The sequence below is a fragment of the Rattus norvegicus genome, chromosome 6 (assembly GCF_036323735.1).
Source record: "Rattus norvegicus strain BN/NHsdMcwi chromosome 6, GRCr8, whole genome shotgun sequence".
Lineage (NCBI taxonomy): Eukaryota > Metazoa > Chordata > Mammalia > Rodentia > Muridae > Rattus > Rattus norvegicus.
Window position 1 is genome coordinate 90,974,299 of NC_086024.1, and position 18,298 is coordinate 90,992,596.

Consider the following 18,298-nt stretch of genomic DNA (forward strand, 5'->3'; position numbering starts at 1 on the left):
CGACTTAGGATCCTGTGGCGGGTAAAGGTTTCCATGAAACACAGCTGGAGATGGTTGACCAGGATCCCTTGTCTTGTTAACTGCAATATTGGGTTCAGTAAATCAATGTGCATAATCACTGCTCACACACTGTGAGAGAGCTGAAGGCAGTTAGAGGAGGGGGGATAGAGAGGAAAGAAACTAAACAGAGGTGACAGAAGAGAGAAGAGAAAACTGCTCTCACACGGCCGGAGGCGATAGAATCAGCCCATATTCTTCATCCCAATATCCCTCCTCTCATTCACTTTTGCCCATGAAAATCAAACGCCATCATATTCAAAATTTCCTTCCATTTTACAATTGATTTAAGCTAACATAGTTTTTTTTCTAAATTTAATTCCATTTTCTACATCATTTTACACTTAGCTAAACAGCATTACTGACATTTGATCTCCTTATTCTACCCCACCCCATGTACCATGTGTGCACAATACTTCTGGGACACAGTCAGCTCTGTTCTTCCTCTCTGTACTGCTTTTCCTTGTCAATAGTGTGTGAGTGCTTTGCCTACTCCTCTTTTCATGACTATTTTATAAACTGGCCTTTAAACGTGCTAGAGATCCTGTCCAGTTAGTCCTAAACTCCCTGACGCTCAATTGTCCTCAGACTAGTTACAGAACATAATTCTTTTGTCATGAACACTGATACAGAGATGGAGAAAATAAAAATGTGAGGAGAAATAAAGAACATAGTCTTGGATGATACAGATGAGCTGTCTAATGCCTGGGCAGTTGGTGATGGTTATGAAGTCTTAGAACTTTTAATAACCAAACAAATGAAATCTGCCTGGCAGACCATGGAGGGTGTAAAATTAAGAGGTTAGTGATCAAACAACAGCAATGGAAACACGTAAGCATGTAAGGCAAGGAGAAGAGATAGGCTTTACCAAGTCCAAGAAGTGGAAGGAAATCAAGGGAAATACATGCTTCAGAAGTTATCCAAAGGGAAGCTGGAGGAGATTTTTGACAGGGTTGTCATTTAAGATGAGAGGAGACAACCCTCACCCCTGAGAGTTTAGATGTGCTAGTGAATTCTGAGTGGCTGCAGAGAAGGGATAGAAAGGTGAATGATATGAGGTTCGACAGAGGAAAAAAATCTTGGTAGGGAAATCATCATAGCATAAAGCAAAACTACCATTGAGGATGAGGAATGCACACAAACAAACAAGGAGCACACCATTATGCTAGAAGTATAACTGAGACACATACCACATGTCTCTGCTGCCAATACAATTGTTTGCCAACACAGAAGTTCACAGAAACTTCTACTCTTCTCTTTTTTTATGATTCTATTCTTCTTTTCTTTTTTTCTCCATCTTTATTAACTTAGGTATTTCTTATTTACATTTCAATTGTTATTCTATTTCCCGGTTTCCAAGCCAACATCTCCCCCTTGGGGATAGGATGGGAAGGGGAACATCTACTCTTCTCTTAAAATAACATAAATATCTATGTGTTTCTTTCTTTCCTTTTATTTGTTATCATGTGTAGCTCTTATTCGTTTCTTAACATACACAATATTTCTCAAAGCTTTCTCATCACTTCTATGAAAGAACAGGCAATCAAGATTTGACTCCATAGTATGTAAATATAGTAAGTCTTACACTTGCAAAGAAAACAAGCAAAACAATATATATCTTCTCATCAGGCCTGCTTTCATTTTACCTTTCAGTGATTAGACATTACAGTGGATATTCATTAGTGATGGGCTACGTTCATGCTTGGCTATACTGCTCTGTGCAGTCTGTCTTCTGTCCTGTTAGTATTCAGAAAGTAAGAGCGAAAGTCAAGCATCCTACTTCAGTAGGGGTTGTTTGTCTTTTTTCTTTGCTGCCACTATGTTCTTTTTCCAGTTTCTCAGTCTTTGTTGACCCAATTCTACTTCCTCCGCAAGGACCTTTTGGAACACCACATCCATCTAAAACTTCAAAACAATGTAAGTGACATTTTCTCATCCAGTGCTCACTGCAGCAGTGAAAGCAGACAAATAGGCAAACATGCACAAAGGCAGACTTCAAGGATGGCTTTTAATAATTATCTCAAAAACGTGGCTAACATCTGCTCTTATCCTCATTTCCATAATATCCACAAGGCAATACTCTGATATATAAATAACACAGACATTGGTTTCAATCTGTCTTTAGTTCACTTTCTGTTTCCCTTCCAGTTGTTGCTTGGACTTAATCAGTTTAAGAATCAGTGTGAGCTCATCCCCTAAGAGTTTTAGCACACCCTCCAATTATGGCTAATACTATATGCCTGGTCACTAGAGAGAAAAAATGTTCTAAAGGTTCTAATCTAATAAATAATACAAGGTACAAGGTAAGAGCCTATTGATTGTATCCAATGTAAGGAAAAGATTGTTCTAAACTCATGGCTGTGATGAAAAACTCACTGTGTCAGATTTTGGATATTTTGTATTAATCTCTTCTACATTGTTATAAATAAGTTGAATCACCCAATAAATTCCAGGGCTCATAGACAGATAAGGAATTTAAGCGTAGAACTATTGGTTTCTTTTTAGCAGGTGGTCAGTAGTATGTACAATTTTTGATTTAGTCTTTTCTACAAGTTGAAAGCTAAGTATTCATTTGTAAGCTATATTCTGTAAACGATTACCATCAAGGCAAAACAATGATATCTATGAATAATTTTAATGTTGAAGAGATGCATCTTATGAAATAACGTTAAATATTAAGAAGAGAAATGTTTTCCTGTAATACAACATCAAAAGTTAAATGCAAAATATAACAAAAATAAGATTTATCTTCCCCAAGTCACATACATGTTTTCTTTTCAATCAATGCTATGAAAATTTTATCAAACATATTCTTCACTTTTTCACTCCTATGTGTCACCTATTAAGATCTAAAGCCAAACCTCAAACTCCTTTGTATGTTTCATAGAAGAAGAGACCTACACATACAAATAACAATAAGTCTCCTGTATTCCTTTCATGCCTAGCACTTGTCAAGATCTAAAGCCAAACCTCAAACTCCTTTGTATGTTTCATAGAAGAAGAGACCTACACATACAAATAACAATAAGTCTCCTGTATTCCTTTCATGCCTAGCACTTGTCAAATGTCACCTTGTTTGACTTGTGAGCTAGAGAAGAAATGTGGCCAATAAAGTAAGTCAGAGACAGGGCTGGCCATATTTACGAAGATGCCCTCTCTAAGACTTCTACCTTCATCCCAGCATTTCTGAGGGAAAAAATATTGGGATTTTTTTCTTGTCCCATTGGAGAGTACATCACACATATTATTAATCCAATGTTGAGAAGGAATCGAATGTGTTCTGCAAAGAAGTCCAATATGAAAACAAACATGAGGAACAGCAAAGCTTCCTATGCTTGGGTAGGAATTTGATATTTATATCTGGGCTCTGATTTTACATGAGATCCTCTAGAATATCTTGATTTGTCCCTAGCTCATGGTTTTATTACTGCACTTTAAATGAAAGAAAAATGAGGCTGACATATGGCTCAGTTGTTAAGAGCACTTACTGCTTTTTCCAGAGGACTGAAGTTTGGTTCCCATGACTCGCTTCAGACAGCTTATAACCACCTCTTACTTCAGCTCCCAGGGGATCCGATGGCTCTCACTCATGTACACATATTCATACACAGACACATAAGTATAGACACATATACAATTTGATATGTCTTAAACAAATACATTACTCCAATAGTTTGGAAAGTAGGTCAATGACTGTCACACAAAAAAATCAAAGAAATGTTTGTTTTAAATTTAAGATAAACACAAAGTAGCCTTACTGTTGCTCATTGGACACCATTCTTTATGTAGGCACAGTAAAAGGAAAAGACTGGTGTGAGACAGTGTGGCGATTGAACACAAAGCATTCCGTGTTTAAAGGGATCTCCTCCTCAAGTTCAAATGTAGGCAAAATATCAGAAGCCATATGTCATGCGTTCCATGCACTGTCTTTAGATTCAAATCTTTTGTGCCTCAGAAATTACTACTATTACAGTAAGAGATAGAGTATTATATGCAGAACATCATTTTTCTTTGCTGAAAAGTATGACATGATATTTATACTTGCCTAAAATTTAGAGGTTTTCTGCTTCCTTTGAAATAGCTACAAGTCCTCAGCATATAATAATCAAAATGATCTAACTCCCATTATTTCCCAGCTCTAATCATAAATTTGATATTTAGAGAAAACCATTCTTTCTCCCAGCCAATCTCATCAAAAAACAAATGAGATTTATTACAAAATGCACCAAAAATGAAAACTTCAATTTGTTTTTCCAAGAATGGCAATAGCACACAGAAATAGCAGAAACTGTCCTACTAATATCTCCAAAGCCTCTTTCCATTGAGAAATTGCATCCATTATCTGGGACTAGTTCAAAAGAGGGCAAGTTCTTCAGCAAATTGGGTCAATGCCATTAGACCTCAGAAGAGTGGAAACAGTACAGTCAGGATACACAACTATAGTCTAACCAACAGAAGCACAATTATTGCAGATGAGGATTGATGTAGACTCTAGTGGGACAATGCTTTCAAGGACTCCGAGTTCAAAGAACCCTAAGAGCTTCTCCTAATGATCTCTAGTTTTTTCTCAAATTCTAAAATTTTTATTTTCATGTGACTATATAAATGCTGCCAGGTATTGTAGTGACTTGCCGAGTTTTCTCTGCATTCCTCCCTTTCACTACAAATAAAATTATTTATTTTATTGGTATTCTACTCATTTTACTGGTGGTCTACTCATTTTAATGCAATGTATTCTAATTTTAAAGCTTTAGATTTTTCTCTCTTGGATTTAGGGATTGAGAATATAATTTAGAAAAATGAAAAATTGTCATCATTAATAATTTTATACACGAAGAACAGTTTACTAAATACTTCATGCCATAAGAGTTCAAAGGGAATAATCTGTCTAGATTACACAATGTAAGATGCTAGTATTTATCAGTAAGTGTTATCAATCAACTCTAAGTTTTTAAAATAGCAATTTTCTTTATTTGGTAGAAATGAACACAGTGTGCAATTGATCCAATTCTCTTCTCAAACAACGTGGTTAAAGTCACTGAGGATGGGGCAGTGAAGTTGCAGGACATGGGTTTATGAAACTCTCTTTTACCTGTCTCTGCCAGGTCTCACTCACTAATGTGAATAATTCAGTTTTATTTTGTCTTAGTTACTACTAAGTGATTAATACTAATTTTGATATGATGATGATAAAATTTAAATAACCCTTTTCGATGAGTAGAATAGGTAGGCTTCTCTGGAAGTAGGTTTGCTAATGTAATTTTAATTACTAAATGCACACAGCTTTGGGTCCATCTCTAAGGAAATTGATCTGAAGAGACAAATTTCAGAAAGATGTATTAATAAACGCAGTCATTTCATATGCATGAAGAGTTGAACTTGAAATATCAGCATACAAACAAATCGACATCTGTATCCCCAAATATATTTATTGGTGGACAAAATACTGCAGTGTTTGACTTCAAAAGTAGAGCCTGAAGAAGGAATGTAAAGAGGTTCAGCTAACACTTTGGGTGTGCCTTTTTCCAAAATCTCACTCTGACATCAACTGTGACGCTGCACAGAAAACAAGCTTGACTTTTCTGTCTTTATTTCTATGTTGCAAAGCACTTGCATTTTAATTGTCTGTCAGGAAGAGAGGCTCTGTAAGACCATGTAAGCAATTATGTCTCAGGAAGTTCCTAAAGCTTACAAAATTCTTATTTTCTCAAGAAGTAGCAGCTCTTTCAGAAAGGAGACTCTGGCCTGTGAAGCATGCTGCAAGCTGTCAAGGGTTGCAGTTTTCTTGAAAACTTACACAGAGAAATGGGCTTTTCAGTGATGCTGCTAACTTTCAGTCAAACAAGCTCCTGTAATTTCTCAGTCATAGTAATTTAATCCCAATAAACCCATTAGTTTTTTAGTATGGACAACTTGGTGGAACCTCTACTTTTTTTCTGTCATTGGTCTCCTAACCAGGGTGAGTATAATTTTGTTTAAATTCTCCAGAAGTGTTATACAACTATCTGTAAAACTAGTGATTTACTTTATCTCTACTTTTACGATATGGTAGCTAATGTCCAGTATAACTATCATGAAGAGTTGGAAAAGATGTAATTCATGAATATATTGCCATTTGTGTACACATATAGTCTTTATGTAAAGAAAGGGTAATCCTCAAGAGTTCTATGAGAATGTTTTAAACTAAACGATTAATAGAGATAACGAGAAAAAATGTAGGTATAACCATAGCTGTGGCTTTATTTTTGGAAGATTGATTAAACTCAAAATATTATTAAATATTAAACATCGATTAGATTAAAAATAAAATATGGAAAAAATCCATAAGTTTTCTATTATGAGTGCAAACTGACACAAATTGTTCACAAAGGAAAAACTCCAAGGAGCTGTAGAGAGAGGTCAGCATTTTAGAGCACTTGCTATTTTCCAGAAGACCTCAGTTTAGTTCCCAACACTCAGTTTAGGTGATTCACAGCAATAGGTAATTCCTTCTGCAAGGAATCTAGCACCTTTTTCTAGTCTGTAAAGTTACCTGTCCATACATGACAAACAGTCTCTCTCTCTCTCTCTCTCTCTCTCTCTCTCTCTCTCTCTCTCTCTCTGTCTGTCTCTCTCTTAAGAAGAGAAAACTCTCTACAAATTATTGCTACTAATAAGAATAAAAATGAACTGTGTCTCTAAAATGCCTATGTGAAGAATGTTAATGCTGATGATTTCAGGTATTTATTTTCATGACCCTGACATGAGAATTGACTCCTTGTAGGACATAAAGAAGAGTTCACAGTGAAAGTCTAAGTGGCTCACAGAGGCTGATATAAAATCAGACACTGTGGTTAAATAAAAGTTCCAGTTAAAACATTCAGTCAAGGAAGATAAATGAAGCTTTTAACTTGGTGGCATAAAATAGCCAAGCTGATGCTTCAGTCCCACTCAGGATCAGGAACAAAATAATCATAGGAGGCAGAAGGAGGAGAGGCATGGGTGGGAGAAGGGGGTAAAGGAAAAGAGGGAAATGATCAGGTATGGCAGGAAACAGGAGAAAAGCCTAGAGGGCCAGGAGTATGAATGGAAATATGCATTGTGTTTAGGGGTGGGAGGGGCGTCCAAGGAAAACCTCTAGAAAGTCCCAGAGACCTGGGATATGAGAGGCTCCCAGAACTCAATGGCAGCAACCTTAGACAAATGCTCAACAGTAGGAAGATGGAGTCTGAAGAAACTACTTCCTTTTGATAGACAGGGCTCTCAGTAGGGTCACACACCTACATTAAAAATGTTTGACCTAGAATTGTTTCTATCTATAGGAAATCCAAGGACAAAAATGGAGCTGGGACTGAAGGAAAGGACACCCAGTGACCAGCCCAATTTGGGCTCCATCCCATGTGCAGGTATCAAATCCTGATACCATTGATACTAACTATTGCTGATACCAGAGGCCTGCCTTGTGTGGCCTCAGTGGGAGAGGATGTGCCTAATCCTCTAGAGACTTGAAGCCTGAGGGAAGGGGATTGGTGGAGGTGTGAGGTGGAGGGGGGTGGATGAGTTGGAGAGCACCCTTTCAGATGCAAAGGGAGGAGGGAATCCCTTGAAGAACACTGGGAAGGTAGACCAGGAAGGTGGCAATATTTGGAATGTAAATAAATAAAATAAATTAAATTAAAAAATAAAGAACTACACTTTAAAATCCTGCAAGATTAGAGGGTAGTAATGTTGACTCCGTGACTACAGCATAAAGCCTCAAGGTCAATAATTAATGAAGAAATGAACAGTGTATCCATTTGCTTAGTGGGCACCAAGTGACTTAAAACAGACCACTCCCTGAGTTGGACCAGTAGACATGCCCAGAGATTGTGAACCCTATATTTCTTCAAATTGTGATTGCACTGAGAGTCAAATGACCTCGGTGAAACTACTCCAGCCTTTGCCCTATGTCTTCAATAACCATATATAACAGCCTAAGAAAAAGAACAGCAACAGTTTTTACGTCTCCTCTGAACCTCTTTCTTAACACGACTGTGTGCTTCCCATAGTATGTCTTTTCCTAGAACTAATAAAATGATTGTGTAGTTTACTTCTATGCTATCGGGTTGTATCTCTCTAGTTATAGGTTCTCTATTTTCTATTCACAGTTGCTCTAATTATTATATTCAGATAGATAAAATAAATATAGCCTTCAACATAAAATTCAGGGCTTTTTACTAATGATTAGGAATCTAATGTGTCTTTATTTATCTGGATTTCAAATACTGTACTTTTACCCCTTCAGTCAAGTTTGCCTGGGTCATAGCCCAAATCTATGCTTGTACATTGGAAATTTTACTATTTTACACATTACGTTACTTTACGTGACTATCTATACAGTATTAGAGGGCAGTCATGTGATCTGGAAATCCATTATCATGATTGGGTGTGACATGTACTTTTTTGTCACCTTGTAATTTTCCAGCACAAAGTTATGTTTTACCTGCCCTTAGTTACATTCTGTAACAAAACTCATAATAGCTCTTGGCAGTCTCTCAACTATATTTTCATTCCTTTTAAATCATGTTTATAGAAAGTAAGGTAATAACTAAGTTAGAATGAACAATCAAACTCATTATGGTTCAAAGCAAACCTCTGGTCAATTCCCATGCTCCTTACAGTGCACCATTATCATCCTTTGTCAATCCACATTCCATATACTTCTCACATTTCCAAGAACCTGCCAAAATGCACCACTGAAATTTTAATGTTATTGGGGCAATTCAAACACTAATCAAAGCTATCAAAAATTTAAACGAGGAGAAAAGAACTTTGTCTCTTCCTTGTAATTTTATTATTCTTTATTACATTTGACACTTTTTTATTACATTTTTCATTTATTCTTCTTATCTTCCCACCATTCCTTTCACCTCCCCACCCCTGGCCCTGCCAAGGCCTTTGTAGCCCAGTTCATTTTCATGCCTATTCTATTATTTTTCTACCATGATCTCTTAAAATTATTGTAGAGTATTTATACATGTAGATATGTATATATGAAAAGTAGTAGTTTTCTAATACGGTAACTTTCTTCTGTTCAATTGTCAATAATAAACGAACTTACAAGTTTAAATGATTTTATGTAGGTATCTTTCTTTAATTAAAAAGTCTCCGGTAAGAGTTAAATAGCTCACTGTGACTGGATTATTGACTTGATATTTGAGTTGGAAAGGATAATAGATACTTTTAGGTATTCTTGTCTTTTTCTTTAATTCATAAAACTAGGATGATTGGACTTTCTAAACCATACTGCTCTGACAATCACATGAGCGAGCAAAATCTAGGGTTAATGACAGCTCCTGGTTTATGGTTCATTCAAAGTTTTGGTTTTTGTTGGAAGTGTGGCATCTTCATGTATAGACTGATGTATAAAAATATCCATACCACTGAGTGTTAGGATAATTACATATTCTTTTTCTAATATAATATTTTATTAATTTAAGATTTCATATAACACATTTTGATCATTTTCATCACACTAATTGTTATAAAAATTTAAAAAGCTAGAAAAAATATTTGAAAGCAGAATGTCAACTATACACAAATCACAAGCATAACAAAATGATAAAAATCTGTCATCAGGGCTTGAGAGATGGCTCAGCATATAAGAGCACTGGCTGCAATCCTATAGGTCTTGAGTTCAATTCCCAGTAACCAGATGTTGGCTTACATGTATAATTACATGTGTAATGGGATCTAATGCCCTATTCTGGTGTGTCTGAAGATAGCTACACAATACATAAATAAACAAACAAACAAACATAAATATTAAACAAAGTTGAATCAAAAATCTGTCATCAAACTAATTTATGGTAATAGAATGAATGAAAATTGTTGTTAAAATTTTCACCTGAAGTTTGGCTATCAGAAAAGAAGCATGGTCAATACTCCTTGAGGTAAATACTTGCTATTTATTTAATGTCAGTAACCCTTTCTAAACAAAGTATGATAAGGAATGATTAGTGAATGACTAGCAAATTTGTAATCAGGGAAGCTGAAAAAACAATAAACTTATTTCCTATTTGTAACGAAAATTAATATTTAAAAAATAACTTGTAAATACCCAGTCTTTACAAAATGTATTTGATTCTATTATGTCTCAAGAAGGGACAAACATATCAAAACCAAACCAAACAAAACAAAAACAGAAACAAACAGAAAATGAAGAAGAAAAATTTTGAGCTCTGATAAAACAGCTTGAAGCTTCAATATCAAAAATAAATAAATACTCCAAAAATGACATAAGCCAGGAATGGTATTATGCAGTTGAAAACTCCATTTTAATTAAGGGCTGAGAATAAGAGACCTGAGGGTCTAATTCCAGAGCTGTTTTGACATACATCAAGCGTTCCTTAATTTACAGTGAAAGGTCTGTTTGACGCCATCTCCTGCCTCTGTGTTCCGACGAGCTATCAGTACTGTTAAGTGCTGTTTTGTCGTTGACCTACATTAATATATCAAATAATGACAGCAAGTTAATGAATGAGCATCATAACAATTCAGATTGCAAGCTTCAGCCAAATAGTTTAAAGAACACCTCAACTGCAATGTCATCCAAACCCTTGTCCCTACCTTACTCATTAGACAAGAGAAATTGAAGAAAAAAAATAGAGCTAATGTTAAACAGCCAAAGGGGCTTCCGTGGTATTTTTAAAGTTGGGATTTAGAAAGGGGATTCTATTGTCTATTTCAGAAGTGGGCTTCCTTCTAAAACAAGTAGGACAAAATCTTTTCGGAAAATAAATATGGGACCATAAGCATGATATCAATGTACATCTTTAGGGAAATATCTAACAACATGGATTCAATATTTGTCTCATAGTTTTCCTTCAAAGCTGAGAAAAAATTATACATGTGACCTTTTGAAAATGACTGTAAAGAGGGTTCTCTAATCTTTTTACCTCTTTTAATTTGTTTCCTTTTTGAGATTATACATATGATGTTTCCCCCTTTCCACATGTGTGTATATGTGTGTGTTTGTGTCTTCCTAAATACATAAACACAACCACTCATTCTCTACTTGTATGTGCATATTTAAGGACTGACCAAACAGTGGACATCACATTGAGAACTTCAGGAACTATTTTTAGCAATCAAAAATTGTCATCGTTAAAAAGGGGATATTTGAGGAAAGTATCAGTGTATAAAGGGAATCTTTTGGGAGTATCGAGGCCATTAGGCTGATTGATTAATTAAGATAAAGAGCAAAGGACATTACTGACAAATGGACAAGGTTCTTTGAGAATTTTGGAAAGGAGACCAAGACATCTGGTTTCAGAGATACATTGTCCAGAAATTGAGAAATAAATCCTGCACTCTTTAGAGCTGCTATGAACCTGTACCTGGTTAAGTACACCAACTGGTGTTTCCTTCCTTTCCCAGGTCTCCAGCCTTCTAGGGTCCTTCCTTTCTCATTTCCCTTGTCCCAATTTTCCTTCCTTTCATTATTCTTTATTGCTTCCTGTTTCTGTCCCTTCTTTCTTGTTTTCTTCCCCTTTTCCCCCAGATAGCATGGAAAATAATAATCTAAGTCTCGAAGAAAGAAAATAATATGTTGGGATTCACAGGAAAGATGTCCATTTTTCTGAAATTTAATGTCAACAGAGAAAAGGGATGATTACAAAACCCAAAACGTACTCTCTCATAGAACATATTTTTTTCAGAAGGAAAAAATTAAACTAAAGGGTTTATGACTGCCATGAACACACATCTCTGTTCCACTATTTCCACCACGGAGAGGGATATCTCTCTGTGTCTCTGTCTCTGTATGTCTGGGCACTGTCCTCTCTCTTTGTCATTTGGCCAATACACTCGACCAACATCACTGGTCACCCAAACTTTTCAGGGATGTTGGCTAACAGGGATATTTGGAGAAGAGTCTCCAGGCTACCTTCTAATATTCTGGTAAGCTGTGACTTTCCCATGCCATGCACACCATACCACTAAGCACACAAAGAATGATCTAAGGGAAGTGTTAGGATTAAGTACTGTACCTCCTATGCATTTCTTTTTTTTCCATCTTTATTAACTTGGGTATTTCTTATTTATGTTTCCATTGTTATCCCCTTTCCGGTCCAGGCCAACATCCCCCAACCCCTCCCCCTCCCCTTCTCTATGGGTGTTCCCCTCCCGATCCTCCCCCCATTACAGCCCTCCCCGCAACAATCCTGTTCACTGATGGTTCAGCCTTGGCAGGACCAAGGGCTTCCCCTTCCATTGGTGCTCTTACTAGGATATTCATTGCTACCTATGAAGTCAGAGTCCAGGGTCAGTCCATGGACTGACTTTGGGTAGTGACTTAGTCCCTGGAAGCTCTGGTTGGTTGGCATTGTTGCTATGCATTTGAATGGGTGCTTTTCCCTTATTTGCAGAGTTGAAACGCTCACATACATGAACAGCACACTGTAATCAATACTAGGAATCTTAGACATTTGCTCGTGAGGTCTCTTATGTCACAGACCTAGCCAAGGTCACAGCAGCAAGCAGAGGCTTTGTTGATATTTTCAGTTGTCATTTAATTACTATCTTTTTGACACAGCTGGTATTCAATATAGCATCATCAGCATCACATGTAATAGCTCCTGCAGATTTTATTTTCAAGTGCATGTCTTACTCAAATGATGCATTCCATTTCTGCCTGTCATCCATTGATTGCCCTAAAGCCTGGTAATTGAAACCCAGCCGCTGCCTGCTAAGAATATCAGTGCTCGGTGCCAGCATTCTCCAACCAGAGACTGTTATTACCTTCTCCTATTCTGTGGCTTCCTCTGAGTTAGACCCTGACCCAGTGAGTACTATTAGAGCTAATTAACCACCCAATAGTATTTACCCTACACTGGTTTTATCATTACCAGAGAGAGTAAAAAAAAAATTTTTTTTTAAGAATTGGCTATCTGGGGTTGGGGATTTAGCTCAGTGGTAGAGCGCTTGCCTAGCAAGCGCAAGGCCCTGGGTTCGGTCCCCAGCTCCGGAAAAAAAAAAGAAAAGAAAAAAAAAGAATTGGCTATCAAGTGAAAAAGAAGGAAAGGAGGTCTTACACATGACATTGCAGTGCAAAGCCCACAACTATCATCATTCTGGTTTTTTTCTCCCTCTTTCGGCCTGGAAAATTGTTATTATTTTCATCTTCTCTCACGTCTATAGTTATTGACCGAACATATACAGAAAAAATTGCTATTATTTAATCATTGAAATCTAACAATTTATTTTAGGAGACCTTGTTGGTCTGAGAGTTTATGATGTGATATCTGCATGCACTCTATGTTAGTCACAGTATTTGTGCTTAAAATGATAAAAAACTGCCCCGCCCCTGTACTCAATTTCAAATGCAATAGTAAACTGAGGGAAGAAATCAACAGAGTCAGAGATTCCAAAATACCCCATAGGAAGAGCGTTTCTGTTAACAACCTTCTATTTGGAATGATTCCCTGTCACCGCAGAAACAGCCTCTGACAGACAGGCCATATGCTCCACAGCATATGGTTTTAAAACATCCCCAGCAGGAATTACCACGGGCAGCAGAGTAACCACCCGGAAGAGGGGACGCTAAGGGATGTGACATTCAAAAGGCTGCTTTCTCTTATATATTTTGAAATTAAGTTTTATAAATTGAGGGCATCCTCTACTAGCTTTTAAAGTAATTTTCTGATGTAATTTATTTTGTTTTCATTATCGTTTTAACAGTAAGTGATATCTCCCACGAAATGAGAATGAAGCTTACTCATGTAATTTAAGGCCAACAAGCAGTACATGGGGATAGAGGTGCTGCAGGACCAGATGTGTCTGATATTTTCTGCCTTTGGTGGGTTTTTGCTTGATTTGTGATGGTTTTATGATGAAAAGTAGGCTTATTTCCTTCAAGTTTCTTAATTTTTAAAATTAGCACAGAAATCAATGGTTTCCATTATGCATTTTCATAAGGACTTCATTTCTGTTCTGTTTCCTTGACCTTACTGTCCTCGGTCATTCTGGTACCATCCTAATACTTTCCACTTTCCCCCTCAAAGACTTGCTTTTGCTTTCACACCACAGGTATTTTATTACTTGGTTTCCCCTTACGATTTCTTCTTCCCACCCTTTATCTCCTTAGAGTTTTATAACTCCACCTCTATATATTCCCAAACTTACATAGAAGAATATGCAAGCAGTATTTGACTTTCTTAATCTAGGTTATTTGTTTAGGAGACATCCAGTTACATCCATTTTCCTACAAATTGTAATTTCTTTCTCTTCACCTGATTAGTAGTTTTTTTTCCTGATTCATGAGCCGTAGTACTAATGCGGGAAGTATTTACTCCTCTCAGACTGCATCGACTACCCAGAGTGCCTTCATCTCTGCCTCCCATCATGGCTGCTCCCACTACTACAGTCCTCTCCTACAAAGCAACCCTCATTCTAGAAATGTTAATAAAGTACTTAAAGTCCCCACAAGAAACAAAGTAGAAAGAGTTCTTACAGCTATGTCACAGATGTGGACAGAAACATCTGAAGAGTTATATGTACTCTGATTACGAACCTCACCCTTTGTCCCAGGATAGTTATGTGATGGGTGACTCATGATGATACTTTGAAGGAGAATTCCAAGTAAAGGTCTCAACTATAATTATTTTAAATGATTCATGGCTGGGCTTGATTGACAGATACATTAAAAATAAATGATTGATTTCTTACACAAAGAAAAAGAGAAAACGAAGTTGCCTGTAACTTAAAACGAATTAATAAGCATCAGCCTCAGGAATGATGAAAGCAGTCTGTACCACAGCTTTGAAAGTTGAAGCTATCAGAGGGATGGCAAGGAATGAGCCAAACAGGGAAAGTATCAGAAAGAAATGTGATAAGAATGAAAGCATACATCAGTCAGATTATGAGAAGAGTAAACTTCAATAACGGGTACAATGCAATTTAGCAAATTCTTAATTAAGAAGGGGTAACACTAAATTTTTAAGGTCTGTGATGGGTACAAAAATTCACAAGGCATTCTGTCTCCCAGAAGCTCACAGGTTAGGCAGATCAGACAAATTGCTGCCTATGGGCCAGCTACTTCATATTCATAAGGAATATTAGAGAGGACGAATGTGAAATGCGGTCTGATGGGCTTTGGTATTCATGAAGTTACAACAGCTGCTGCAACCGCCTGAGTAGGACCTGCGTAGACAGGTAATAAACACTCAGGCACAGATCAGGGGGCCTAATCCACTGAAGGCTGATGGAAGAGAAGTCATCATCTTCAGAGACGTGGCCACTTTTAAATAGCTTGAGGTCTAATGAATAGCTTCATACATATGTAAAAAATCAATGGGTCACAGAGCAAATGCAAAACAAAAATATCATAATGTGTGATGAAGACTTGGGGAGAAGGGGAGAGATAGGGCTGTCAGTATAGGCTAAGGGATGAGTGTAACCATAATGTATTATATACATGTGTGCTAATTTCCTATCTGTTATGACAAAACACCTGGACTTTTAAAAGCAAGCTAGGAAAGAGTTTATTTTAACCCATAATTCCAGGTTACATACTATCAATATGTGGGAGTCATAGATGTAGAAGCTTGGTGCAGTTGGTTCATCACATTCATAGTCAACATCAGGGAGAATGAATGCATGTATGCTGCTGAACTTGCCTGATTGACCTCATCACCCTATTTACAAAATGGAGTCATTCACAAAGGAGATACCTGCTTTCCTTTTCTTCTTAACTACTTAACAAACCAGGACTGACAGCAAACAATAACAACAAACAACCGATTAACAATCACTCACTCTCAGGTCTGTAGCATGTGTATACCAACTAAAAAATCCAAAAGAGAGAGGTCCCTGAAGAAAGTCAGGGTTGGAAAGGGGGAGGCATTATAATTAGACTACTTTCTGCAGAGTTTCTTAGAATTAATAAAATCTTGTGTTCTGCTTGGAACAGTAAGCCAAATATACTTGCCCACAATCCATTGTATATCTAAAAACGAGTTCTTTTTAGTATTTGCAGTATAAAATATTTAATATCATGAACATAATTACTCTGATATATATATGTATATGTACACATATCATATACATACATATATGAATCAATATGGTATCACAATGTACCTCATGAAAATGTACATCAATCAAAAACTAACAAAAAAGGAAAGCGTTATAAAGGCCTAAAGATTATACACCTAGCCTGATATGATTGCATCACTGAAACACAATTTTGGCAGTAAAACTTCCACAAATCAGGGGGACATGTAGGAAATATATAAATATAAGATGTGAAGCAAGAAATATTATGGAAGTTAGGAATATGATGTGTTTTGGTTTGGACATCAAAACTTGATTTGTTTTCCTACTGTCATCTTGATTATAAAAGGAAAATTGACAATTCAGTCACATTCAAGTCGTTAGTCAATGTAATAGAATATGGAGTCCTCCCATGATACCCTGGGTGATATGAGAATCATGAAAATCCATGACACTGTCAACAAGAGGAGCTGAGGACAGCAATGTGTAGTCAGTACACTTCAGTTGGAAAGTGAACTTGAACACTGGGAGAAGTTCTGACTCAGAATCTCTTGGATCTGGATCCTAGAGACTATACTGCTATTATCCAAGACATCTAGGGATACATTTTTTCTTATATAAACCTACTTTGAGAAGCTAGAGAAATGCTTAGTGAATAAAGAGATTGTCCAAAACATGAGAAACACAGTCGAGTCCCAGTCGGTGTATATATGCTATTTGAGTGTGGTAGCTAATATGATCTCATGTCCTGGAAAACAGACAAGTGATATCTTTAGCAAGTTAGCTAATCAGCTAGCTCTCTGTTTAATTAAGAGCCTACAAATAAGTAATGTGCTGGAACGTGATTGAGGAAGACATTCCACCTCTGGCTACTAGAACATGCAAACCTATGTGCCAGCTACCTGCACATGTAAAAAAATGCATACATATGTGCATGCATATGGTACATCCTGTGCACATATACACAAATCCTTGGAAAACTACTGTTGTGTATTTATAGGTAAAACGGTATAAGATAGAGAAATGAACTAAAAAGTACCACTAAGGGATGATCTGAGGGTCTTTCTGATACACAGAGTGAAATATGATTTGATTATGAACTGGATAAAGATTTTCTGAAGAATATTTAAAGGCATGACAACAAGACACAATGAAGGAATGCACCCATAAACTGGTAACTCAGCTGGAAGGGGCTCTAGATACTAGACTATGGTAATGCACCCAGAAAATAACAGAGAGAAACATACAGCTTCTGAAGATTCATCAAACTAAGTAAGATAAAGTTACAGAGAAACCACTTTAGACAGTATGAAAGGAAAGATGCAGTAAGGCAATAGAAATGACTCTACTGAGTAGAAATGGTTCAACACACATATAGCAGAAACCTTATTGCAAATACCTGTAAATATAAACCAGGGAATTAGAGGTTGTTTAGATAGTTTGAGCATGGTGATATTAGGCATTGATCTAACACCAATGAAATACTGGAGGAAAAAAACTATATGGAATTAACAAAAATATAATACTGGGCATATTGGTTGTGCTTATTAGCTGCAAGGATTATTCAACAGCTATTTTGTAGACAGTATATAGACAAATGAATAGATTTACCTCTTAAAGTCAGTCTGGAAGATAGGCTTCAATTTCCTAATTCTGAAAAGATTAAGAAGAAATTGAGCCTCAGAAGGGTGACAAGTTTCTTAATCTCTGTACTGTAGTCCCCTTTAGTAGCTTTCCACTGGTCCCTCTTACTCACTGTTGTACCTAAAATACAAAGCAATTTCCAGTGCAGTCTGTTGTTATTCTGAGATAGTAAGGATTGAATTGAAAGCCTGATGTATGGTAGATATTGGTTTTTCATTCAGCAATTAGAACCTCAGTTTACTCTACTTCTGTGAGTTTTTTTTTTAAATAATAGAACCTGACAGTGTAGCCTAGGCCTGTCTACAACTTACAGTTTGGCCAAGAACAATCTCAAGTTACTAATGTCTCTACCTCAACTCTGATTGGCTGTGAGAAAGGGCCACGCATCCAACACTGTACATAAATGTGTCCAGTTCCAGATGTTTACCATAATACAACTCTTGAGAATAGGACACAAAGGAAGCATGCACATGCAAACATTTGCACCATGCTTAGAAACTCCCAACAAAGACAGAGTGGGAGCGATTCAGACAAATCACTTACAGCTTGTCTTGACTTTAGAAATAGAGACATTAAGTGCTATCGA

The 18,298-nt window shown here is 36.7% G+C and overlaps 1 protein-coding gene across 5 annotated transcripts in view; it reads right to left on the reverse strand.

Moving 5' to 3' along the window:
• Mdga2 (MAM domain containing glycosylphosphatidylinositol anchor 2) overlaps positions 1-18,298 on the reverse strand; it is an 864,098-nt gene that overhangs the window by 491,612 nt on the left and 354,188 nt on the right.